This window comes from Tenrec ecaudatus, chromosome 2 (genome assembly GCF_050624435.1).
Source record: "Tenrec ecaudatus isolate mTenEca1 chromosome 2, mTenEca1.hap1, whole genome shotgun sequence".
In the NCBI taxonomy this organism is placed as follows: domain Eukaryota; kingdom Metazoa; phylum Chordata; class Mammalia; order Afrosoricida; family Tenrecidae; genus Tenrec; species Tenrec ecaudatus.
The window spans coordinates 224,582,266-224,607,584 of record NC_134531.1 but is presented as its reverse complement, the minus strand read 5'-3'; the positions used below and the strand labels follow the sequence as shown (position 1 = coordinate 224,607,584).

Sequence of the window (25,319 nt, the reverse complement as noted above, 5' to 3'; positions counted from 1 at the left end):
GTGTTTCCCAAAGTGGGCAAAACTGCCCCCTGGGGAGGCACTGGAGGGACTGGGGGATGCGGGCATGCTACACTTTGTCCTGGATGTTGACCTATGGTACAAAAGTTTTTGATGGCCAAGGGGGCACTGAGTAAACTTATTTTTCCCTGCAAATGGAGCAATGGCCAAAATATATTTGGGAACCTATGGCATAAACTAATAATCAGTTGTGCTTTATTGGTTCCAGCTCCAGGGACCCCCGTGTGCTCCCCACGGCTCTTGGGGCTGATTCCTTAGAAACAAACAGACAGACATGCTTCCAAGGTGCCCCTGACTGAGCCAGAACCTTCAACCTCCAGTTAGCAGTCAAGCCCTTGAAACACCGGCATCATCCAGAGACCCGTCAGAACACCCCCACTTGTATCCAGAACTGAAGGCCAACACCAGATTGCAATGACCATAAACCTGGCAGCCAGATGAAGTGGACGTCAACACCAACATCCCCACTTGCCAAAGTTGTGATTTTGGTCAAGTCAGTTTGGGTTCAGTAACTGGGCATGGTGGTAAGAATGTACACATCATTGTGAGGCTCAGTAGATGTTGTGGGAGGAAGCACTTAGCTGCAGGCCAGCCCCATGGCCGAAGGCCACTCCTTGTGTGTCAGTCTTTATCAGCCCTGTTTCCACACCCTACAAGGGAGGCACACCCAGGAGGCAAAGAGGAAGGGGTCTCTGGGGCTGGTCTGGCGGCAGAAGAGAGATGCCCTTTCAAACTCACAATTTCTGGGAATGACAGAGATGCTTGACATGTTTCACCTACCATCCGCATGAAAATCGCTAAACCGCTTCCCAACTATTGGAAAGGAATTCCACATTATTCACCACATAAATTTGCCTAAATCCCCTATGGGGGCAAGATGTGGGAGCCACTGAGCCCAAAGCCAAGAGATGAGACATCCACCCTATGATTCAACCTGAACAGCTGCAGGGTGAGAACAAGAGTGGGGCTCGCAAGACACATAGGCTTGCCCTTTGGTGTTTGTTTCTGAGTTTTGCTCATTAACCCCATGATTTACTTCCCTTCTATCGCAGAACTCAGAAACATCCCTAACACCTTTCTGGACAGCTATGACCAGGTTTGAATGCATCCAAAAAGAGTCACTAGCCACTTCTAGGCAGCCTAGGATTTAATCTGCACCCTCAAAGATGTACGACCATGCTGGGGGGAGGGCAGAGCCAGAAGGTCCTGGTTGTTGTTGTTAAAGACACCATCCTGATAAGTAGGACAAAGCGGTCCAGAGCATTCCGCCACTGGAAGCCCTACGGAGCACAGTTCAACTCCAGCACTTGGGGTCATCGGGAGTCAGGGTGAACTCAATGGCAACTGGCTGCTCAACGTGGGACCCCGCCTTGCGGGGAGGCAGCCACTCCAACCGAGAGTGCACTGGGAGGCCAGCTACATTGTGTGAGGTTCAGAGGGCAAGTGGGGGCTGGGCTGCAGCAGCAGCAGGTGCTCCACAGGTTCATCACCCATCATCGGTGCAGGGGACGGTGGGGTGGGGGGCGGGGATGGCAGCCAGTGACAGGGTGGGACTGCTCCCTTGGGTTTGCAAGGCTGCAGTCATCTTTTGGAAGCAGGTTCTCCAGCTTGTCTTTGTGGTGCCTCAGCTGTCACGCATTTACCACGTGTCCCAGCCAGGGACTCCTGCGGAGCATATAAACTCCAAAAACCACCTCACTGCCGGTGAGTCCATTCTGACTCCAAGTGACCCTCAAGGACGGGGTCACACGGTCCCTGTGGATTTCCCAAAGTGTGGCTTTATGGGAACAGAAAGCCTCATCTTTGTCACTCGGAGAGGCTTGCTGACCTAGTGGTTAGCAGCCCACCAGAGCTCCTAAAGGGGGTATTGAAAACAAAACAGAACTCAACTGCCACTGAGACAAAGCAGACACGCAGTGACCCTACAGGACAGGGTAGAACTAACTACCCTGCGGGTTTCTGAAGCAAGTCTTTATAGGAGTCAAAAGGCCCGTCTTCATCCTGCAAAGCTGCTGTTGTTTCGACCTGCTGATCTTACAGCCCAGCGAGTACCCAGAGCCAGGGCTCGGAGGTGGCTCTGGGTGAGTGACAAGCAGAGCCAGACCAGGTGAGGTAAGCAGAGAAAGGGGGGTCTCTGCAGACAGGCGGAGCCAGGCGTGGCCAAGGCTGTCTCTGAAATCAGGCAGAGGAGCAACAGGTAAGACTGGATGGGCAGGATGGGCCAGGAGGGCCTGGAATGCTAGGTGGGGAATCAGAAAGTACAGGAATCTGCCACCTGTCTGAGAAAGCCGCTGTGAGTCCAGCTCTCCAGTCATCCAGCACTCTTTCAAAACTCAGGAGCAGCCAGCAATGGACTGCTACTGTATGCATGTTCAATGCTGTAACAGTATGTCAGCGACAGAATTTCCCCCCTTGCATTCTGGGAGCCCGGTTTTCATTCCTGGCCCATGTGCCTCGTGCCCATCCACACCCACCCACCCATCTGCCAGTGGAGCCGTGTTTGTTGCTGTGAAGTCGAACAGGTTTCGCTGTGGCTTCTGGAGCTAAGATGAAAGAGGAAGGAAGGCCTGGTCATCTATGTCCAAGTATCTGTGACTGAAATCCCCTAGAGATCACAACAGTCTAATCGCGAGGAAGGCTCAGGGCCAGGCAGCATTTAGTTCCACTGTGCACAGAGTCACCACAAATTGAGGCGCAATCTACAGCAAGTCAAAAGATCAACACGTCACCTACGCAGAAGGTTCGACTGGGTTGCTTCACAAGAGGAAGGCTAACCCGGAAAAAGTGGCAGTAACTTTAGATAGCCAAAGAGGGTCTTTGGACCAAAGTCTGTCTACTCTCACAATCAAGTCCACGGGGGCTGATGTCACATTTTACAGAGGGGAAATGCTACGCACGTAGCTCTTGGTGCCGGACAAGCAGACGGACGGGCGGCCCCGCCAGTCCATGATTCTCTCAGTGACAGTGACCCAGGCCCCTCCTCCAGGGGAGCGGCTTCAGAAAGACCTCCCTCGATGTGCCTGCAGCGCTGAGGCCCATGGGAAATGCTGCACTCCTGTGCAAGGCAGGCTCGCCCTCTCCTAAGGGCAGCATGATCTCACGCCCACTGCCTCTAAACAAGCTCCAACAGGCATTCCCACCCAGTCCAAGTCGACTCCTCTTCCCCTGCCCGCTGTTCACATGAAGTCAGCTGTGGGGGAGGCGAAGAGAACGCTGGGAGAAGCAGGTAGGAAGAGGACCCGGTGAAGTGTCCGTGACATGATAATCTGAGAACCAATGACTCAGGAGGTGAAGAACTCTCCCATGGTTCACGAGACGCAGACCCAGTGCACCAGGCCCCTGGCTCAGAGGGCGCCACCCACCACACCCTCCGCTTCAAGCCCAGGACAAAGGCTGGTTCGTCCCTGGTAACCAGCAAGGCGCCTGAGCAGAAGGCTTCCCGGGAAGCCAATGCCAAAGCCACAGAGAGCAAGGAGGGAAAATCAGCAAGCCCTGTGCTTATCAAACCAACAGTCATTTGTGATCAGCACCCGTGGTCCAGAGTAGGCAGAGGCTTGGGCATAGATTCTCAGACCCAGGAGGGCTCTCGGAGCTTACAGCCATTCCCCAGCCTTTTGCAAACACTGCACTTACCCCATCCCACTCAGAGGACGCTTTCGTAAGATCTCGTAATAAGCCATTCGCAGGGGCTGTTCGCATCCTAGGTTGAGAAAGGCGCAGTCAGAGCTTCCCTTCCAAAGAGGTGGGCCTCAGTCCACAGGCGCTCTACCTATAAAAGCAGACAAGGAAAACAATGAGTCTCTCTCTCTCTCTCTCTCTCTCTCTCTCTCTCTCTCTCTCTCTCTCTCTCTCTCTCACACACACACACACACACACACACACACACACACACACACACACACACACACACACAAGCTTCAAAGAGTTTGTAGGAAAAGTTCTATTACCCCTCAATTCCACGACCTTTTTGTAGGAAAAGTTCTATTACCCCTCAATTCCACGACCTTTTTGAAGCCCCCTAGAAGTTGCAAGTTCAACCGCAGAAACATTGTATTACATTGTAAATACTCAATTGCTAATTGCAATTTAAAAAAACAACAATTAGCATTTAAATCACTGCAGGAGCATTTACCAATCCCTTACTGCACTACAAGAAGAACCCTGGGGGAGGAGTGGTCACAAGTGCACGGCAGATAACCCAAAGGTCAGCCATTGGAACCCCCCAGCCTTTCTGGGGGCAAAAGGTGCGGCAGCCTCATAAGCACTCAGGGGCAGTCCTACTCTGTCCTGCTGGGCACTGTGAATGGAGCCAACTCAACAATGCGTCTGGATCTTCCAGAGCAGGTGGGCTTTCAATGCCCATTGCCTCTGAGGCGATTTCATCAAGTTCAGCCCAGGTAGGCAGGATCAAGCCAGGCTACACAGAGCTGACTCTCAAAGAAGGCTGACGTTTCAGAAGCAGATGACCAGGCCTTTCTTCCGAGGGGCTTCTGAGTACATTTGAACCTCCAATTTTTGGGTTCAATGACCGCATGGACAAACATTCAAGCACGGCCTTGTCGATAGCACTGAGCCGTCAGTGGTCAGCAAAGCCCCTAACGGCTGGAATTCACGGAGCTCACACACTAGAACATCGGATTCCACAGAACCACATGAAGGCAAGCTCTTTCAAGCCCACACCCATGGGTGAAGCAAAGACAACTTTCCCAACAAGATGCTCTCTCCTCAAAGGCTTTCCTGGTTGATCCACCTCATACACATATTTGTGTCCACACAACGGCATCAAAGTAACAAACGGGAGGAATGCGGCTGCAAAACACTTGTGAAAACTCCTCCTCCTCCTTGTTCTTCATTCTCAAAACAGGCCCAGCCAGAACAGAACAACACTGTCAGGGCTGTATCTCAGAGCACCGGGTCACAGCACACACAACAGGCAGCTGGTGGGCCGCTAACCGCACACCTGACAGCGGTTCTCCACTGCCTGGGCACCACAGCGCAGAAGCAGCCTCTTCCCGGCTCAGCCCCTGGTGACACTCAATGCATAAGCAACTGTAACTAATTATGCCACATGGCTATCATCTCAGCTGACAGAGCCCGGGGGGGTGGGGGGGGGCAGGATATGGCTTGGAGTTGGGCAGCTTCAGTACTGCTCCACGATGCCTGTGTGGAAGAACATTAATCGGCCCACCTCTTCCACCCCGAGCTTTTCTATTTTTCCATTCTTGGATGCGAAGTCAACCACAACATAGTGTGGCCCATTGTTGTTGCTGCTGTTGTGAGCGGTCTGTGAGTCAGCCCTTGGGCTCACGGCGGCTCTGTACACAGCAAAGCAAAATGCAGTCCAGCCATGCATCACATCCCCCCCATCACTGGCTGACAAGCGTTTCACAGTTTTCGTTGCTTTCTCAGAAGCACCCCCACAAAGTCTCTGTTCATAGTCCATCTTAATCAGGAAGCTCCGCTGAAACCTGCTCAGCATCACAGCAACACACAAGGCTCTGCTGACAGGGCCGCCAGCCAGGAATGGAGGAAGCGAGAACTCTACCACCACCATGCCTTCCCCCAAGCAGCAGAGGGACTCTGGCCTCTGGACATGCAATCCGGGGGGCAACAGAAATGCTGGCAGTTAGTCAGCATCCATCGCTTGTCTAAGTCAAACTGCTGAGTACCTAAATTTAACAGGTGCTGCCTGCTTCTGAGCAGCCCCAATAACTTACCTCCAAGTCCCTTTCCATGTCTTGTAGCCACCTCATTTCTGCCCTAAGAGGTAACATAAGAACAGCCAGGAGGGGGGCCCTCAAGACTAAGAGATGAATGAGAAGCCAAATCTCCAAGTGGGAGGCAAAGGTGGACTCTGCAGTCAGCTTAGCAGCAACCAACTGGGATAAGAAGATGGAAATATAGGAAGTGATCCTTGCGGCCCCCACAACAAAACCCACTGCCATCAGTCCGTGCTGACTCAGAGAGACCTGATGGGACAGGTAGAAAGCCTGTCTTTCTCCTGCAGTAATGAAGAGAAAACAAACTGACCAAAGAGGAAGTGGTCTTTATGTTTTCTATTGCGAGGACCGTCCAGATTGCTGGGCGGAAATGTGAGCTTTAAGAACAGAGATCTAACAAGAGTGGATTACGAGGAAACACACTGAATGCAGTAGGTCTCTTGTGCCAAGTTATGTATGATGTTCACGCTGAACTGTCACATCGGCCCCCAAAGCACGCTGTCAATGTTTCCACCTTACCGGTGGGGAAATGTAAGCCCAGAACTAACACAACTCTTCCAAGGCCACACAGCTAAAAGTGGCAGAGCAGGAATTCAAGTCTAAATAGTTCTGAACTGCGAAGTTCTTGCTCTTAGACTGTCACACAGCGCTCAGAGAGAGAAAACTATGAAATGCCGGGAGTCTCATGCATTAAAAATAAACCAAAATGAAATGTTCCTCCTCAGTCATTATAGGCAATTTGCTCAACCTTGGTAAAAGCAAGTCCATATTGTCAAGTGGGTTGAAAACACCTCCAATTCGCACAATTACTAGTAAGTCTTATGCAAATTCCAGTTCCATGTTTCCAAACCAATTTCACAGGGTGTGCCCCAGTGAATACACAAAGCCCAGCTTGGAGCAATTCAAGCCAATCTGTTTGATGCAAGACAAGGTATGTTTCCATAAAACCAAAAAGAATTATCCATGTCAAGGGCACATAAAAATAAATGCATAATGCCTCCCTCCTGGAAGAGATGGAGCCTATCTTCAAAGGCTTTTTAAAAATCTTTCTGACAAGAGTTCCACAGCACAGAATGTTTAAAATGCATGTAAATGCAAGAAAAGGTAGTGCTTGTTTATGCTTCAGTTACAATGCAAGCAACTAGAGCCACACCGGTTATTTACTAGCGGAGGGGGAAAGGCCCCAAGGGGGGGCGGGGGCGGGGAATTGCCAGGCATTATAACTTCTCTTATACCTAGTAAAATTAACCATTTCAGAGGCATGGAACATGGACTACCCACCGACATCTTCAGCCTCTCAGGAGCTCCAGGGGTGGTGTGGGATGGGCACTGAACAGCTAACTGCAAGGTCAGCAGATCAAACCCACCTGCTTCTTCTTGTGAGAAAGATGAAGTTGACTGTGCTCAAAAGGAGCAGTTCTCAACCTGGGGTCGAATGACCCCTGTCACAGGGGTCACCCGATTCATAACAGTAGCAAAATGACAGTTATGAAGTAGCAACGAAAATAAGTTTATAGTTGGGGGTGGGGGAATCACCACACATGAGGAATGATATTAAAGGGTCGCGGGGTTAGGAAAGTTGAGAACCACTGGTTTAGAGCCTGGAAAACCCTGGGGAGCAGTGTAATGTGCCCTGAGGGGTCGCTGTGAATTGGAACTAATTCAGAGGCAGTGGGTTTGCTTTTCTTGTTTCTTGGAACAATTCTGTCCCAGGTGTCATATGTAGTACCACCTGGTAAGGCTAAAGAAACATGCCTCACCCCACTAGCGTCCACTTGGGACATATGTTCCCCACATCACTGTAACAAAATCCATAGGCAGTACCACAAAAAAAATTCTTACCCTTGAATTCTGCACGTTTTCCATTCCTGAAAATGCACAGTATCAACAAAAAGTTCAAAGCAGAAAATAATTTGGTCATGAAAGGGGTAAAGCCTATTTCAAGTATCCACAGGATGTCCTCCACAGTCCAATTGACAATGTCAAGCACATAAACCAAACACCACCCCAGTGCACCAGCCATTCCCCTTTGCCTGGCGCAGGATCCTTGTTCCGTAAAACTCAGGGCACACGGCCCCTGAGTCAGTCCCTCCAGCACTATCACGAGCTGGAACTTAGAGGTTTTCCATATGGAGCGAGTGGCTGATGGGGAGTCAGCATCACACCTGCTGTGTCCCTTCCTGGGTGCACAGTGAGCTCAAGCATCTCACTCTGGGGTGTCACAGAACTGGATCAAGAAACAGATCTCTTATCTGACTAAAATTAAAAGTGATTTCCTTTTACTTCTGTATCCTGAACATCAGGCAAACCAGAGGGTCGAAGCAAATGGAATCAATTTCTGGTCATGACCGGCAGACCCCTCTGCCCCTGCCCAACATTGTTAAATAAGATGATGGCACACAAAATCAGGCCGCCCTGCCACCGCATTTCAAAACATCAACAAACTCCAAACTTACAGCCTTCGGATCGATGCCAACTCACAGAGACCCCAAAGGGCAGGGTACCACTGCCCCCAGGGTTTCTGCCCCAAGATTGTAACTCTTTACAGGAATAAAAAGCCTCGTCTTTCTCAAGAGGGGTGACTGGTACTTTTGAACTCAGCAGCACTGTGCGTAAACCACGACGCCACCAGCACTCCTAGGGCCCCGGATTAAAAAATCAGCTCCTAAGTTACTCCTAGGCAGGCCTGAGAGATGTACTGATGTAAAATAAGCACACGCTCGGCTCAACACACAGGTAAGCCCTAGGGTGTTGCAATGGTTAAAGACTGAACCACCAAACCGAGAAGCTGGTGGGTCAAACCCGCCAAGAGGCATCTTATCAAAACAGCCTGGCAATCTGGAAGGCCTGGAAGACCCTCTGGCACCGGTGCTACTCTGACACACGTGGAACTGACATCAATCGGAATGACTTGTCAGGAATAAAAACAACACAGGAGCACACACGCACAAGCACACACACACCACCACCACCACCACCACCCATAATGGTCAAGCGGATTCTGAATCATAGCAGTTCTGTCACACCGAGCAGAACTAGAACTGCCCCGTATGGTTTCCACAACTGTGCTCTTTACGGAAGAAAAGTGCCTCAATCTTTCTCCCTCCAGGGGCTGCTGGGATCAAACTGCGGAAGCCACTTAGCAGCGGAGTGCCTAACCACTGTGCCAGGAGAGCGGCTCCTTAAAACAGCATGGAAGAGCCACGCAGTTCATTGCCTTTGCTTCTTGGCCTCGAAAAATACCACAACTTTCTCATTTTTCCCCCATGATTAAATAAAACACAAAAAGTTTGGATTGGCATGGCATTACTAAAACTATTAAGCATATATTTATACATGAGATATGCAAAATGGGTAAAAATTAGACCCAAAGCCTTAATCTGCTGGCAGCTTAAGTCCTTGTAGGCAGCAAAAAGTCACACATGCCAAATGAACGGCCACTGTCACTTGGTACAGTAAGCCAGCTGGGTTTCCGCAGCGAGCCCATGCAGAGCAGAACTAAATGCTCCGCCAGGCTGGGCACCCCCTCCCAACAGTAGGCATAGATCAAAATAAGGTTTGCCAGAAACGGGATCGTTGGCCAAGGGAGGCATATTAAATGTCTTTTGTCATGATCTCAGCCCTACCCCCTCCTGCCTCCACTCCATCAAAACTAACGTATGTACCCAGATCTGAAGAAGGCAAACCAGCTGCCCCCAAGGGCTAGCATTTTCCAACAAGTTGCAAATAAATCAGGTGCAGCACTGAACTACCTCAATCACGCACAGAATTGGTGATACTTCTGATGCCGCTCAATCCAGAACTCTGATCAGGTCCAATGACAACAAATCAAATCATGCTCACTGCCGTGGACTAGATCACAACTCACAGGACAGACAGGCTAGAGCTGCCCCTGTAGCTTCCAAGCTGAAACTCCTGAAGCTTCTATTTTCACCCCCCACCCCCCGCGGTCCAATGCCACCATTTAAAAGGCTGTTCCTTGGGAACTTTTTCTTTTCTTTCTTTCTTAAAGACAAATAACAGGGATCATTGATTCCGGAGTCTTTCCCAGCCCTCGTTCCCATCCACCTTGCCCTGTAATTACTGGTCTCACAGCGGGACATTCGGACACAGGGCGCATTTTGGGTGGTAGCCACCTTGCCCTCCCCACGTCCCCGCCCCCGAAAGGAGGGTTTAGGTCGGTAACAGAAGGTAAAAACGAAGAGAAGCGCTACCAAAACGCAAAATCCTTGATTTACCCAAGAACCAGAAGAAACTTCGGGGTCCTCCGGAGGCTCAGCGGAGAAGGTTCTGCGCCCTGGGCGCAGTGGAGAGATGCCGGTCTGGACTTCTGGCTAATTCTGGGCCCGGGGCTCCTCCGGGACACTCAGAGCCCCTGCTCCCGGGATCTTAGGCTCTGGGAGCAGAGAGAGCCGCTCCGTCTGCGCAGCGCGCCCGGCTTCCCCAACCTCCGCACACAAAGAGGCTTAAAGACCCAGCTCACCAGCTCTGGGCCAGGCGCACTTGTCTCTCCGCTCCTCTCCCTTCACGCATCGCTCAAACTTCCAGTGACCGAAAGGAGGAAGCAGCAAGCAGCCTTCCCTCGACTTCGGGCAGAACTGGTGGGTGTAGCTTGTGAAGTTTCGCCCTATGATGAATCTGGTCGTTTGGGTGTGTAGGAGAAGGTTTGCAGCTCGTCCCCGCCCACCTCGCCTCCTCTCCGCCCCTTCTCCAGTTCTGCTCTCCCCAGCCAGCTGTCAGTCAGCGTCCCAGCGCCTGGCCTCCCACACACAAGGAGGGAAATTCACGTCTAACATTTTTACACATCAACTGGGTTACCCCGACATGCCCATAAATTCCCGTCCAAAAGAAAAATTTTGACACCACATGGCAAGAAAGCCATGTGCCTTTCCAGGATCTAGAAAGCTAAAATCCATAAACACTCACTCCTTCTCCCAACCGCCACGCACAAAAGAGGCAAAAATTGGGCATCTTAACAAGTGCGGAGCTAAGTCCTAGAGATCTGTTTTTCTTAAGAGCTGAAGTACAGAAAAATAGAAGGCAAACGTTCAACAAGCTGTCGTTTCTTGAAGTTTATTTCAAAATATTTTATTAGATACACCAAAATATATTTTTAAATCCTATCAATGACTTTTCAGTATTAAACATTAAAAATTACCAGCAGCGTTGAAACTACCTCTAAAGCTCCTGCCTGCCCCACTCCTGCCCGCCCAGAAGACACTCTGGGTAATGCCCCCTGGAGTTATCAGGTCTGTGGTACACAGGGTGGCTAAGGGGGCACCTCCTCCTGCAAGTCCCTGGGGAGTGTAGACAGCTAATGTGCTCAGCTACCAAGCAAAAGGCTAGCAGTCGGAGTCCCTATCCCTCCTCCACAAATATCTTGGAAGAAAAGTCTGGCAGCAGAATTCCAGTATCTCTTCCCACAGACATGGGCTGCCCGCAGTCAGATATGACTCCATGCCAACTGGAGTCCACCCCACCCGGAAATAAAACTGAGGGATATTTGATTTCCCGTGGGTGGTTTCCATATCACGGTTGGAAGACACTGTAAAAGAAACGTGCGAACTTGAACGGGGCTTGGCGGGAAGCAGTAAAGTGTGCACTGCTGTGCTGGGCTCTACTGCTGCAGGCCCCACACGCAAGTTTCAGTCCGAGAAACTTCCGATGGCCAACCTGATACCAAAGGAAGCCTGGGGCGGCTGGTGAACGAAAAAGAAAGAAGTTGCCACATCTGGAGCGACAAGTGAGGGGCCGCATCTGGCACGGTTGCAGCATTGAGGGGTGAAATTGGTAGATTAAGAAGACATTATTCATTTTACACGGTAACAGCTGTGCTAAGCCAGGGAGACTGACCCACACTTCAAGGGGCTTTCCCCAGAGACACGGTGACAAGAATAGAAACAGCACATCCAAGAAAGAAACCAAAATTACTCAACTGCCGACCTGAGCAACAAGCTGGACGCAGTTCTCGGAAAGGGGCGCTTTCAGGACAATAATGACCAGAATAAACACAGTGGAACCTCGCTGATGCCGTGAAAATTGACTCTGGCGCGTGCGTGCCCAAGAGCCAAAGCAGTTGCTGCGATGCGGATCCACACCCAGGGAAACTCATATCAGAGAAAACTGCTTTCAATGGTTGATTGTTTGGGAAGTAGACTGCCAGCCTTTCTTCCAAGGTGCCTCTCGAAAACCAAGCCAAACTCGCTGCCACCACAAGGATTGCAACTCATAGGGACCCTGGCGGCCAGGGTGAACTGTCCCCGGGAATTTCAGAGACCTTAGATTTTATGGGAGCAGAAACCCTCAGCGTAGCTGGTGGGTTCAAACCACAGACCTTGTGGTCAGCAACTCAGTGTGTAGCCCACTGCGCCACCAGGGCTCCTGTCAAGATGTTTATGGATGAACTCAAACCTACAACAGTTCCGTTAACAGCTAAGCATATTAACTATTCATACCACCACAGGATTCGTGTGTGTGTGTGTGTGTGTGTGTGTGTGTGTGTGTGTGTGTAGTGAGGTGGAGATGGGCAGAGAGAAAAAGAAAGAGCTAATGGCTGGTCCACCTTTGCCTGAAAGGCTAGCCTAAGTAGCAATAGAGAAATGTTTGATAAACAAATGTTTCATGAGCAAAAGGTGTCCACGAAAAGAAGGCATCTTCCGTGGCAAAAGAAAGAGATCGAGTGCTAGTGCAGGAGTATCCTGAAGAAGAGCTGATTGTGCCCCCAAGAACATGGGGCAATGTCTGGAGACATTTCCAGTTGTCACAAGCAGAGGGTGCTACCACCATCCATCCAGTTGGTAGAGGTTCAGGATGCTGCTAACCATCACACAGTACAGAGAGTAGTCCCTGGACCTTGCCCCACCACATGGAATTGATGATGCAGTCTCAAATGCCAACGTCAGCAAAGCCTTGGGCTAGAGGTTTCACTGTCAGCTGCCCATTAATTCATCCCATCACCATGACAAAGACTCTCTCCTGGGGGTTTAAACAAAGTAGTGTACCATGTTTGTGTTAGTCTGTGTAGACTAAAGAAACAAATCCAGGGAGACTCATATGTGTGTAAGAGAGTTTTATCTAAAGGAAAATTGTACATAAAGAAAGCATCCCAGCCCAGTCCAGTCCAAGCCCATAAATCCGCTATTCGCCCATATGTCCGATACTAAACTATAAAGTCCTCTTCAGACTCACAAAACACATGCAATGATGCCGAATGCAGGGCAATCATAGGACAGTGGGTAGAAAGTCTTTGGATCCAGTGGCGTTGTAAGCATCTCAGCACCAGCAGGGGTCTCTCTACATGGCTTCTCCAGCTTCAGAGGTCTGGTTCCATCAGGGTAGGTCCATGTGGCTTCTCCAGCTCAGGGCACTAGGATAGTTCCTGCCTCCAAGGAGGAAATACCCGAGTTCCCAGAATTCTCAGGAAAAGACCAAGCCCACACACCAGTCTCATTGGTTTTATCTTCGGATCGACAGGCTAGCGTCCACCCCTACACTCAAATCCTCAAATTGACACCAGATTAGGTAACTACCACGATGTTTCTACTTCTTTCGCGTATTTTCTGTTGCGCGATACTTGGTGGTTGAGCCCCACCCATCTTTGTGGGCTCAGAAGGAAGTGGAAGCGGGTCTCAGAAGCAGTAAAGCAGCCCAGGGTTTGGGGTGCAGTTCTAGGGTCCGTAAACTCCCGACACTGCTGATGGGTTTGGATGCAAATCATGCAGAAAGTGTGGGGGAGAAGCTGGCGGTAGCACCATCCCAGGAGGGAGTCCAGATGCACAGAGGGAGGGAAACATGGAAGAAACATGGCGGGCTGAGCCCAACCACATCCCCGAGCCCTCCACGCTACCAGGAGTGGAAACACAGCTGAGAACAGGGTGCTTCAACTCACTAAAGCGGTTCCCAAAGAAAGGCAGGGAGCGTTCCATGGCAAGAGAAGGCCTGCCTATCACCAAGACCATCTGGCAGACCTTTCTACTTGCTTCCCTGGCTCCTCAGTATCTAGGGCGGGTCTCTTTTAACGCTCAAGTATCACATACATTCCATTTCTTCTGATTGATTTCACATCTGTTTGGGGCAGAAGACGGGTTTTCCCCATGCCTTTTCTCTTTCAGTGTGATTCACAAGTGGGGGAAGGGGCCAATGGTATTGCTCACCTTAAATCCCCAACCTGTAGCTGGTGCTTCACATAGCAAATTGGATCGAACTGAATCAGGCCCTATCTTCTTCCCTATAATTCACTCTAAGCATCTGCATGGCAAAGATACAACACTGGTAATAACTGAAAGGTTAGGAGTGCAAACCCACGCGGAGATGATTCGGGAAAGAACCTGGTAATCTGTTCCCAAAAAAGGTAACAGCCATAAAAGTCTCATGAAACACAGGTCTTCTCTCCACGGTCGCCAGGCGTCAGAAAGGACCGAATAGCAGCGGGCGGTGTTTGCTACAGTGACACTGGAGAAAGTGGGAAGACTTCTTGAGCCCTTTCTCAAAGGCAACTTAAGGCATGTCAGCCTCAAGCTCCATCTCCCAACCATTCTCTCTGTACTCAGCCTCGCCTGTCTGTCAGTGGAGGCCTGTGGGCACTACAAGGCAAAGGGAAAGTCAGTGGAGCTCTCAGACAATATGCTGGAGGTGGGGCAGGATGGGGCGGGGCGGGAGGGCAATGTGCTCCCCAAATTCAGCCAATGAAACTGTCTGGGTCACAGTGATCCTTCTGTGAGTGATCCTGAGGTTGGCGTAGGGTGTGGCTACGTTTCTGCATGGGTTCCCCCTGAGGTGAGGGCCCACTTGACAGCAGTTAACCTATTGGTTTGGGGGAAACGCCACTGGCTGCCTTGAGTTTGGGAGTCTAAAACTACTTATGGGTGTGTGAGCCCCAGTCAGGTTCACTCGGTAGCTGGCCCCTCATAAAGACCACTCACCACCCACCCAACGTCAGAACCGGGGAGACACCAAGCAATAGCTCATGCCTCATAGGCAAGCATCTCTTCTGGCATGAGAAGATGTTTCCCTCCGGAAGGACTGCCCCCTCCCCTACTGAGCAAGAATGCAGCTTTGCAGGCCCCTGCTCAAAAGAGTACTAGACAAAGAGGTAGTAGAGAAAGCACTCTATCCCTCATTCTAATTGCCTGCTCATTAAAATGTGGCTTTAAAAACCACTTGTTTTGCTTTGAGGAGTCCTGGTGACTTGGTGGATTATGACAAGTTGAGCTGCTAACCACAAGATCATCAGTTTGAAACCACCAGCTGCTCCACAGGAGAAAGAGGAGATTTCTGCTTTGTAAAAATTACAGTCTTGGAAACCCACAGGGACAGTTCTACCCTGTCCCATAGAGCTATTAGGAGTCAGAGTGGACTGCATGGCGAGGAGCAGTTGAGTTGTGCTCTTTTAAATCCACATAATGCATTAAGAAAGAAGTCCCTGGGAAGTACACACTCTAACTGAAAGGTTGGAAGTCTATTCAGAGGTGCCTCAGAAGAAAGGCCTGGTGATCCACCTCTGAAAAATATCAGCCCCTGAACACCCTGTGGAGCACAGTCTACTTTGACATGCACGAGCTCCTCCTGGGTCAGAGTTAATTTGCCAGCAATTGCTAAGAAAAGAAGAAGATATGAAAGCATTAATGAGTTTGTGCTTCCATTAAGCAGGCCCTCTGTGTGTCCTTTTGCCAGGCCGAATATCAAACCCACCCCCCACCCCCCCAGAGCCAGGGCACCATGGCTCAGCGGGAGGCACTGGAACACTCCCTGAGCCCTACACCTTATAAATCCAGGATGTGCTAACATCATACATTAATGATGACAATAGCCCCACCTCACTGTCCATATCAAAGATAGCCCAGAACAAGCCCCGCCCCACCAGCAGAAGCTTTCCAGTCCAGCCATGTCCCTGGAAGAAGGGGTACATTTTCCGTCTCTGCAACCACACATAAAGAGTCCCTCTCTCTTCGGGGGCTTGAGCCCGGAGTCGCTCCAAGGGGACTGAAGGTGTGCACGAACGTAGAGTTTTCTGCACCAAAGGAACGCACCCAGAAGAGGAGGTCAGTTGTCTTTTGTGTTTAACCCTTTCCGGAGCTGAGACTCAACCTGGGACAATAAATAATAAATGCTACGAGTTACAAAAATAATCACACACTACTTCACACCCAAAGATTTATCCGAAAACGATTTTAAGAACTGCAAATCATGAAACTCTTAAAAGGCATTTTTGCTGGTAATGGATATTTGGGCAAAGGCTAGTGGCTAAACTGGCATGAGAGGACTATAAACAAGGAACTAACAGATAAACATACATTAGAAAACAGCATTGGGTATGTGGAAGAAAGGTTACAAAGGGTTATATCCACCCTCATCCACTTTTGTCTGCTGAATTTATACTCAGAGGCTACAGAACAATGGAGAGTTTAAAATAAGCTTAGTTCCCCCCTAAAGAGTTTAACTCTGTTTTTTATCTTGCTTTTATTAGATCTACAAGAGTTGACTTTTGAAATTCCTTTTAGGTTGCGTCCTCAGTGTAATGCCTGCCCTCCTGAAGCAAGTATCTCCGGGTTTGAATAACTTCATGCATGAGAGGATGGGTAGTGCACTCGATGGCTGATAGGTTGGAAATTTCAGGCATCCAGAAGCACCTCAGAAGAAAGGCCTGGAGGGAGATCCACTTGCTCTAGATTATTCAACTGTGAAGCAGGTCATCTAACTTCATGCGGTTGCTTCCCCTGCCACCAAATAGGGCCTGTCACGAGAATGACCCCTGACCGAGCTCCGGACAGTGGATATTGCTTTTTTTTTTCCAGTGGATGTTGTTAGACGCCATCTCACATGGTCTACTCTGATACCCAGGGTGCGGCTGGGCTCCATGGTAACAAGCGTTTTGGTTTTTCGCCATGCAAAGGGGCTCCCTTCAGCTGTGTTGACCAGGCCTGCAAATTTGATGGCAATACTTGGAACACACCTCCACTTCTCCAGCGGACACTGGGAAGGACGGAAAGCTCCCAGGTACAAGTGCTCGCACCAATCTGCGTCACCTAGCAACAGGGTACCTACCGGCAGCAAGGCTGAGAAGAGGGCGTTCATCATGCCAAGTTAGGTGAAGCCCAACAGGGGTGTTAATTAACACAGCCAAATTATCTGAATCCAAATAAAAAGACGATTTCCTCACATAATTGCTACTCCAAATACAGAGGCCTGCTAGCCTGCTAATCCTAAGTGTCCTGTGGAAATGCAGAAGCCCCCTCCCTGCCGCCTGCCTTAAATACATTTTGCAGTTGACTACCTACTGATTGCCCAAATCAATTTTTTATATTTGCAGCTGATGAAAGGTCTAAATATGTACCATACCACCTACTGCCATTCTTGCTGGTCTGAGATTCTGCTCGGGAATACTGCCACCTTCTCAGAGACCCTGCTTCAAACCTAAACCAGGCCCACCTTCTCACCGAGAGAAAAACAAGGCTCACTCTTTCAGGTAGCGTCTTAAGAAGGGTAGACCATCATTCAATGGGATAAATCACTACATCAAATTAAACCCTGCACCAACACAACAGAGTGATTTCTGCCATCTATCTATCTATCTGAAAATTGAATACCTAACAAATAAGCAGGGCGCTTCCTAAATATATCTCTCTGTCAAAAAGAGACAGGGCAAACTCTGCTGCTCTTTTGGTAGGCTGTCGTCCTAAGAGCGCAACTCATGAGCTGCCCATTGGTATCTGAGTCGAGCCATGCCCCACAGGGTTTTCAGCAGAGAATGTTCCCAAAAAAAGATCACCAGGTGCCTCTGGTTGGACTTGAACTGCCAACCTTGTGGTTATAGCACTGAATCCTTTGCTACGCGTGCTACCCAGAAAATGCCCGGATGATCACCTGCAGAGTACATCGGTCCCCATGGGCTGGAAATTTACTTACATAAACTGCAGGGGGTCAGTTTCTTCCACGCTCATATGATGGTTTTCAATTTTATCTTCGCTGGCCTCCTCGCTCTGTCTCCCAGGGATATGTTGCCATGATTTTAAAGCTCCCCTTGCTTCCACTGGCCCAAATGAGAGGTGCTGGCAGAACAACTCTTGATCTGGCAAGCCAAAGTCAAGAGTTTCAAAACTCGGGGGTGACCCACATTCTTGCAACTCAAGCCAGATTTGTAGCTGTAGTCCACTCGAAGGCGGAAGGGAAAAGGGAGTCCGTGCAAGCGGAGGATAACGGTAACAAAGAAGGCAGAGGGAAAGTCTGTGAACCCTTCCCACGCGCTGACGATGGACCATATGGGGCCAGATGCTGGCTCGCCCCCACGTAGTGTGGGGCTGTGGATGCCTCACACAAATAGGGGGGGGGGGGGAAGCAGCTGGGTTTTCCCGGGGGTGGGATCCTGCAGACACCTCTTAGCATGGCAGCAGTAAACAATGATAATTATTATTGGCAATAAAAGTACAATAAAGCTGAATAACTTAAGAAAGATAAGAAGTTCTCTCTCTAACTTAAGAAAGGCAAGACTTTCTTGCCTTCCCTCCCAAGAATGTGTAGCCAAGATAGCCTTGTAATGCTCAGTGGATCCCCTTGAAGGAACTCTGGTAGCACAAAGGGTAAGCCCTTGGCTGTAAACCAAAAGGTTGGTGGTTCAAACCTACCCAACAGCTGCTCAGCAGAAAGAACTGATGATCTGTTTCCAGTCAAGCAAACCTTCTGGGCAGTTCTCCTCTATCCTATGTGGTCACGATGAGTAAAATCAACTCAACATACCTACCACCCACCACCACCAAGCCCCTGGTCTCACCTGGTCACAGTAGAAGATAGAACACAGAGTGTGAAGACCTGACCCAAGTCCAGGCTCATGAACAAGCAACTGAATAACTCAGAGCAAGCCTCTTCGTCTTCCCCTTTAGTGAAACAGGACACACAAGCACAAATCTCTACAATTGACTTGAGGCGTGTGGATTCACTGGACAGCCACCCAACCTTTCCCCTGGGCTGCACGCACTAGCCACACACAGAGCACATTCCATCAAGAACTAAAGCAAGCGCATATCTCCCGTGATGTTTGGGGTTCTAATGCCTTCATGTGGCTCTGTGGGCCATGTATTTGAAGTGCAGTTGAGACCGGAGTCACGTGTTGGGCAAGAGAGACCTTTTCCGTGACCACAGGACCAAGGAGGGGCCTTAAAAGACTTAAGCCCTCCCCAAAGAGCCTCTGCTGTGAGACAGAGAGCAGCCCACCCTCAAGAAGGGCGACACATGAGCACTGCATGGTAATCAACTTAATAGTATTTGTTTCCATTAGTCATGGGTGGGGATCATTTTAATTTTATATTAAGACAAACTGATAGCTCTCGTTTCACTCTTTCTAGATTAAAGATATGGGGGAGTGGGAGTGGGGTGAAGTTGGATAGGAAGGACACACAGCCCTGGGATCCCATGGTGACGTGAAAAGGCCCACACCTGTAGCGAGGACCACCTGACATTTTTCGGCTTCTCTTGTAATGAGAGGTGTATGCGCCATTAGAATCAGACAGGTAGATAGCAGGCTACCAATGAGTTGAATCCCAGCTCAGGTGACAAACCAACCAACTGTGCCTGGTCCTGGTTCTGTGTCACCCTCACAATGACGAGCAGTTCAAGTTCATTGTTGCAGCCATTGTGCCAACCCATCTCACGGAGGAGGACCTGTCCCCTCCTGCTGGTGTGTCCGAAGGCAGCGAATCAGACAAGGTTGAGTTCATAATGTCTTCTTTTGTGGTTCCTGAGGTATTCACAAGCTAATTCTCAGAAGTAGATCACCGGGCCTCTTCGTCTGACTTAGTCTGGCAGCTCCCCTGAAACTTGTCCACCATGAGTGACCTTGCTGGTATTTGAGATGCTGAGAGCCAGCATCACAGCAACACACAAGCCACCACAGTATGAAAAAGTAAAGGTGCATGGTGGTAGCAATTAAAATTACGGGATGACTAGACGGTAATACTCAGGGGAACACGCTCAGGGGAATCCATTTGCTTTGCCTTCCCTGGACCTGGTCTTTGGACTTTATCGCCTCGGAGAACACCTGGTGCCGTTTTTCCAAATGCAAATAAAACTTCAACATGCAAAGATGAAGCAGGGGGTTAGTAATCACACATTAACCTGAGGGTAAAAGAACTAAGTCAGTCCCTTGCTTGGACTCTTATAGTGCTTTAGCCAGGCACCCAGATCCACTGAGGCAACCAGAGCTGCTGTGTTCTACCACACAATTATGATCTCCTTTAAAAAAAATCCATAAAATCAGCACTAAGTGCCGTCTACGCAAATCTAATTTCAGGGCCCAACATAGTACAAAGGACACATGCAAATAAAAATAGCCCGTACTAAGCCCATCGAAAACTAATAAGCAAATCATAATCAGTGGGTTCATGAGAAATCTCTTGGCTCCACACCAGCTAGGCAACCAAGTGGCTCTGAGACTTGGCGTGGAAGGACGCAGTCAAACCGGGCCGACAGACCATCTGAATCAGCCGCAGCCAGCACCCTCCCAAACAAATTACAGTGGCAGCCTTGGCAAGACCCTGGGGGAAGCCTGGTGGAGACATCAGGCAGATTTGGACATGCCCAAAGGGTCATTCAGGCTCCCTTGTCAAAGGCAAGGACTCACTCACCCAGTCAGGGAAGTCCTAGCCCTGAGAACCACACCAGAAATCCAAGCCTGTTGCGATCCAATTGTTTCTCACGCATGACAACCCCACACGTTGCAGAGTGCCACCGCTGCACAGGATTGTCTCTGCTGGCGTCGTTCTGGAGGCAAATCACCAGGTCTTTCATCCCTTGGAGCCGGCAGGTGGCTTTTGAATCCTACTGGTTTGGTCAGTAGCCAGAGCAAAACTATTTATGCCACCAGGAACCAAGTCTAAGTTTGGGCATGTTATCACGTGGGATCAGTTCTTGGGGAAAGACATCATGCTTGGTCAGTGAAAAAGAAGAAGACTTTGAACAAAATGCATTGCCATCTTGGAGGTTCAAGTTCACCCAGTTCACAAGAACCCAGTTCAGGTTCACAAGAGAGAAGTGCTGGTCTGCTTCCAAACTACCAGCCCCTGAAAACAAACACCCTGGATAACAGAAAGCGAACTTCCAACTAGATGGTGGGCTAGACAGACATGCTACCCAGACCCTGTACGGCACAGACAGGTGAGACCAAATGAACCAAATACAAATGATTGGAACCCTGGAACCCTGGAGGGTGCTGGCGAGAGACGTGCACCGACTGACAACTAGGAGAAGCTAAATAAAAACAGTAAGAGGGAGTTGAAATTAATTGTCCACTAGGCTGATGCACTGCAGCAAGCCTGACCTCTTGCAAACAGCACTGTGTCTAGACAGCGGCCTTTTACAAGAGCAGCTGCAATGCGAAGGTAGCATTCTCCGCCTTTGCTCGCCACATCCTGCTGGTGACCAAGTGTATCTAGCTAGCCCCACTCTCACCCACTCAGGATCAGGCTCTGGGTGCATCACCTCCACATCTGGAGATATCAAAACTCCTCCTCACCAGACCAGCAGAACACATATGTAGCCGTACCTGGCTAGGCAAGAACTCATTCCCACAACCAGCTGCCCTCTGGGACCTAAAGAATTCTTTCTGGCAACAAGCAACCTCACCTCAGGCCTCATCGCCGTGCACAGATTACTTCTGGATGAAGTGCCCGGACCGCAGTCAACCTATAGCCGGGAGGAACTCCAGCTACGATCAGTGTGCCATCCCTCCCAGCCGACCCTTGCTGAGCAGGCAGAGGGTGGCCTGGAACATTTTCCTCTCCAGTCGATGTTTACTTTTTGTTTGCTTCCCCCCCTCTTTCCTTTTCCTTATTTCCCTTTTTCTCTTGGCTTTCCATTTTCATTTCTTTCTAATTTTAGCCATTCCCGTTTTTGTCTTAGTTTCTTTCACTATTTTCCTTTTCCATTTTGCTGTTGTAATTTTATTCCTCTTCATCCACCCTTTTTTGATTTCCTTTCCTTTTTTTCTTTTTAGTTATTAAATGGTTTTTTTCCTTGCCTGCTTACTCCTGCATGTTTGTTTTTTGGGCTTGTTTGTTTGAAGTATTTCTTTTATAGTTGCTTTTGTGTTTTGTTTTGTCATTCCCCACCCCTTGTCCAACAGACAAAACAACAACTGTGCCCACCCAAGCCAGGCATATGCAGACCTCTTGAAGTCACACCTACTGGGCAAGGGCCACAACTCTCTCCTGTACGACCTGATTATCAGCCAAAACAGGCCTCGGCTATGTTACACTGACAGCAAACAGAGAATGTCACACGCTCACATGCTCTATTACGCCCACCAGGAGTCAGGTAGTGAAAGAATAAAGTCTTATTCATCACACAATCATCACTGAAATACAGCAACACTACAATGTTTCTGAGACGACAGACAATTTGAGCCCACACAAAGAAACAAGACGGAGTGGCTCAAACTAGTGATCAATATATGGGACTAGAAGACCCCTGGGGAAGAAAAGGCATTAGAACTACCTGAAAGTAATTCAAAAGAATGGCATTTAGGCCCTGTCAACTGATTGTGGGATAGATCAAGAAAGCTGTAGACCAAGGCAAGGGGGGAAAAATCTTTAGAATCATTCAGGAAAGCACTACAAGAATTGACAAATTAAATGAAAGTTTATAAACCATACAAAATAGCAACTAGAAATCCAAAAGATTAATAGTAAAGTTTCAGAAATAGGCAATGAACTAAATAGCAATGAAGGAGAACTGAAGCCATGAGAGGCCAAACTAATAAGCTGGAAGACAAATATTTTAATACTATTCTGCTAGAGAAACAATCAAAAGAGAGAAAATACAATGGAAAGAAAATGCTCAAAGGGTTGTTGGAAGAAACGTCTCTAACATGATGAAAGAGCAGCCCCTAAAACAAAGTCACCACAATACGTCAAAGTCAAACATTCCAAAACCAGACAAGGAAAGAATTCTGAGAGCAGCTCAGAGAAAATGAAAAGCTACCTATAAAGGGGAACCGATAGGACAGCTGTGGTGTCTCAGCAGAAACCATGCAGTCAAGAAGGAAACGGGATAGCATAACTCTTGAAAGCAAAAATTGTCAACCAAGAATCATACAGCCAACAAAATTGTCTCTGAAACCTGATGGTGAAATTAGGATATTTCCAAATACACAAAAATTAACTTTTAAAAAACAAGCCCAACCTTACAAGAAATGATAAGGGCAGTTCTTTGGTTAGAGAATCAACAACCTGAGGTTAGCATACATCAGTCTCCATAACTCCGAGCCAGAAGACCTCGATGATGCCCATCTGCCACTATCGAGTACTCTGAAAGTATCACATTAGAAGGCCTTGCACAGAGTTGGAGAAGAATGTGGACCAGAATTCAAAATCACAAAGGAGACCAGGTCAGATGGAGAATGGTGGGATCTCCTAAACGATGACCCTTCGTCACCCTTCAGATCTGAAACCAAAGTGACCATCATGTTAGAGTAATAAGCTATTTAAGATCAGAAGGGCAGCAGTCATCCAAAGATAAAGCTCAGAGGGTAAGAAAGCAGGAGGAATGGAAACAGAAAACACTGGGATGGATGGAGTAAGCAATGGTACATTGAAGGGATGCAATGAATGCACTGAAACAAAAGAAGTATGAAGTGTTGAATGTAAAACACGTGATTTGCTCTGTACACCTTCACCTAATTCTCAATAGCTTAGAAAGAAAACAGTGTACAATTCTTTAACACATATGGGTTTTCAATGAGTCAGAGTCAACCCCACAGCATCTGACTCCTGGCAAATGTCTACGGATGTTACAAAACATCACCATTTTCTCCCTACTTACTCAAGTGCATGTAGCTTTTTAAAACATTCACTGCTAAAAACAAAATTGATCAACACTTTAATATGTATGCACTGGCCAAGTCTTTTTTTTATTTTTTATGGCCAAGTCTTTAAACGTCCATCTTCACCCTGTCACATCTCCACGATCTCTATCAGATTCCCATAGAACCATTCCCCTGATTATAAGAGACGGAGCGGGGCGGTCTAACCCATCTAATTAAATCTTTCACAATTGTAAAGATAAAAACAAGGCATGCCTTGTCACGTCAGGGGGTGTTCACAGTGCACCAGGTGTCACAGCTAGGTGCAAAGTCTTTTGCGTGGACCTGCTTCCATGAACCCATCCCAACCGCAAATTCAACGCTGCCCAACAACCAGACAGGTCTGGCTTAAGCCCATAGTCTGAGAGCAGGGCGTGCAAATCAAACTCAAACTACACTTTGAAAATACCGAATGGCATCTACTTTAACAGACCACACGAGTGAGGGTGTCTGATGGGAGTAGAGTTTATTTCAGCAAGGTCAAGGCATTCGGGAGTGCCAGGCAGTCTGGCGTAGACACCTGGGTCTGCTAGGTAGTCCTTTTCCAATCCCAGGTCTATTAATCTTGCCAAAGCCTCAGTCCCTCATCTGCAAAGTGAAGCTAATCATCACGGGGCTAAGAGATCAAAATGTTGACAATGACGAGACAAGGCATTAACTGAGTGCGCAGACTGTGAAAACCAATGGGTTTAGGAGCTGCGAGATCATTTTTGGACTTCCTCCTCCCAAGTCAATAGATAAAAGTAAAAACCAACCCTGTCTTCAACAAGCTAGCTCTGACTCACGGCAACTGCAGGTGGCAGAATAGAAGTAAATCACTGGGCCCTGCATCAGAGGCGCCTCTGGGTGGACACAAAGGACCAGCCTTTTGGCTAGGGCTTAACCAGCCCCGTCACTAAGGGACTCCTAAGGTGTTACTGCCCCCAATTTACAGACCAAGAAACCGAAGCAAAGAGAGATTCAAGTGACCAACCCAAAGCCGTCCAACAAGTCAGAGGCAGGACGGCATTTCTAACGGAGTCCCTCTCAGGCCCGGAGTTGCTCTCCTTTACCATGTTGCTGATTTGGGGTTACAGCTTTATCGTGATCATCGACCGCAACATTATATTTGTTTTCATTATTATTTTCATCAACCTTAATCCCATTATTCATAGATTCTGGGTTCACAGAAATCACAGGGCTGAACCTAATTCCCAAAAGTCAAGCTTACTCATTGATTATCTTACCTGCCTCTCAAGGCCAAATGTAGCAGACAAACAACATATTTTAGGGTTTGTCATGAAACTCCTGGAAGCTAATCATCATTAGGTCTGAGAAAGATGACGGAACAAATCTTCTAACATGCGTAAATCAAATTGGGCAATGAAGGTGCATAATTCATGTATTAGAAATTCCTAAGTGTATTCACTGGTGTCCCTTTCACAGAACCAGGGTCTCTTGTAAGAGGCAAGCTTAAGATTGGAACAAAAACAAGTGATCATTAAATTGCTCTCTTTACAGTATTGTCGTAGATTGAGTTCTCTAGAGGACCAAACATAGCGAAGAGTGTGTGTGTGTGTGTGTGTGTGTGTGTGTGTGTGTGTGTGTGTAAATACATAGAGATATTTATTTCAAAGGAATGGCTCCCACAGCTATGGAGGCAGGCAAGGTCCAAATTCATGAGTCAGGCATCAGGCCAGGGACTCACGTGGCTGTAAGGGCTGACAAACCCAAACCAGGAGATCAGAGGCAGG

General features: G+C 48.6%; 1 protein-coding gene across 1 annotated transcript in view; it reads right to left on the bottom strand.

Moving 5' to 3' along the window:
* Positions 1–25,319, bottom strand: part of TIAM1 (TIAM Rac1 associated GEF 1) — a 464,634-nt gene that overhangs the window by 231,946 nt on the left and 207,369 nt on the right. Inside the window, exon 4 of the mRNA XM_075542381.1 lies at positions 3,652–3,787. The gene's annotated coding sequence lies outside the window, so the exon portion shown is untranslated. The remainder of the gene's footprint in view (positions 1–3,651; positions 3,788–25,319) is intronic.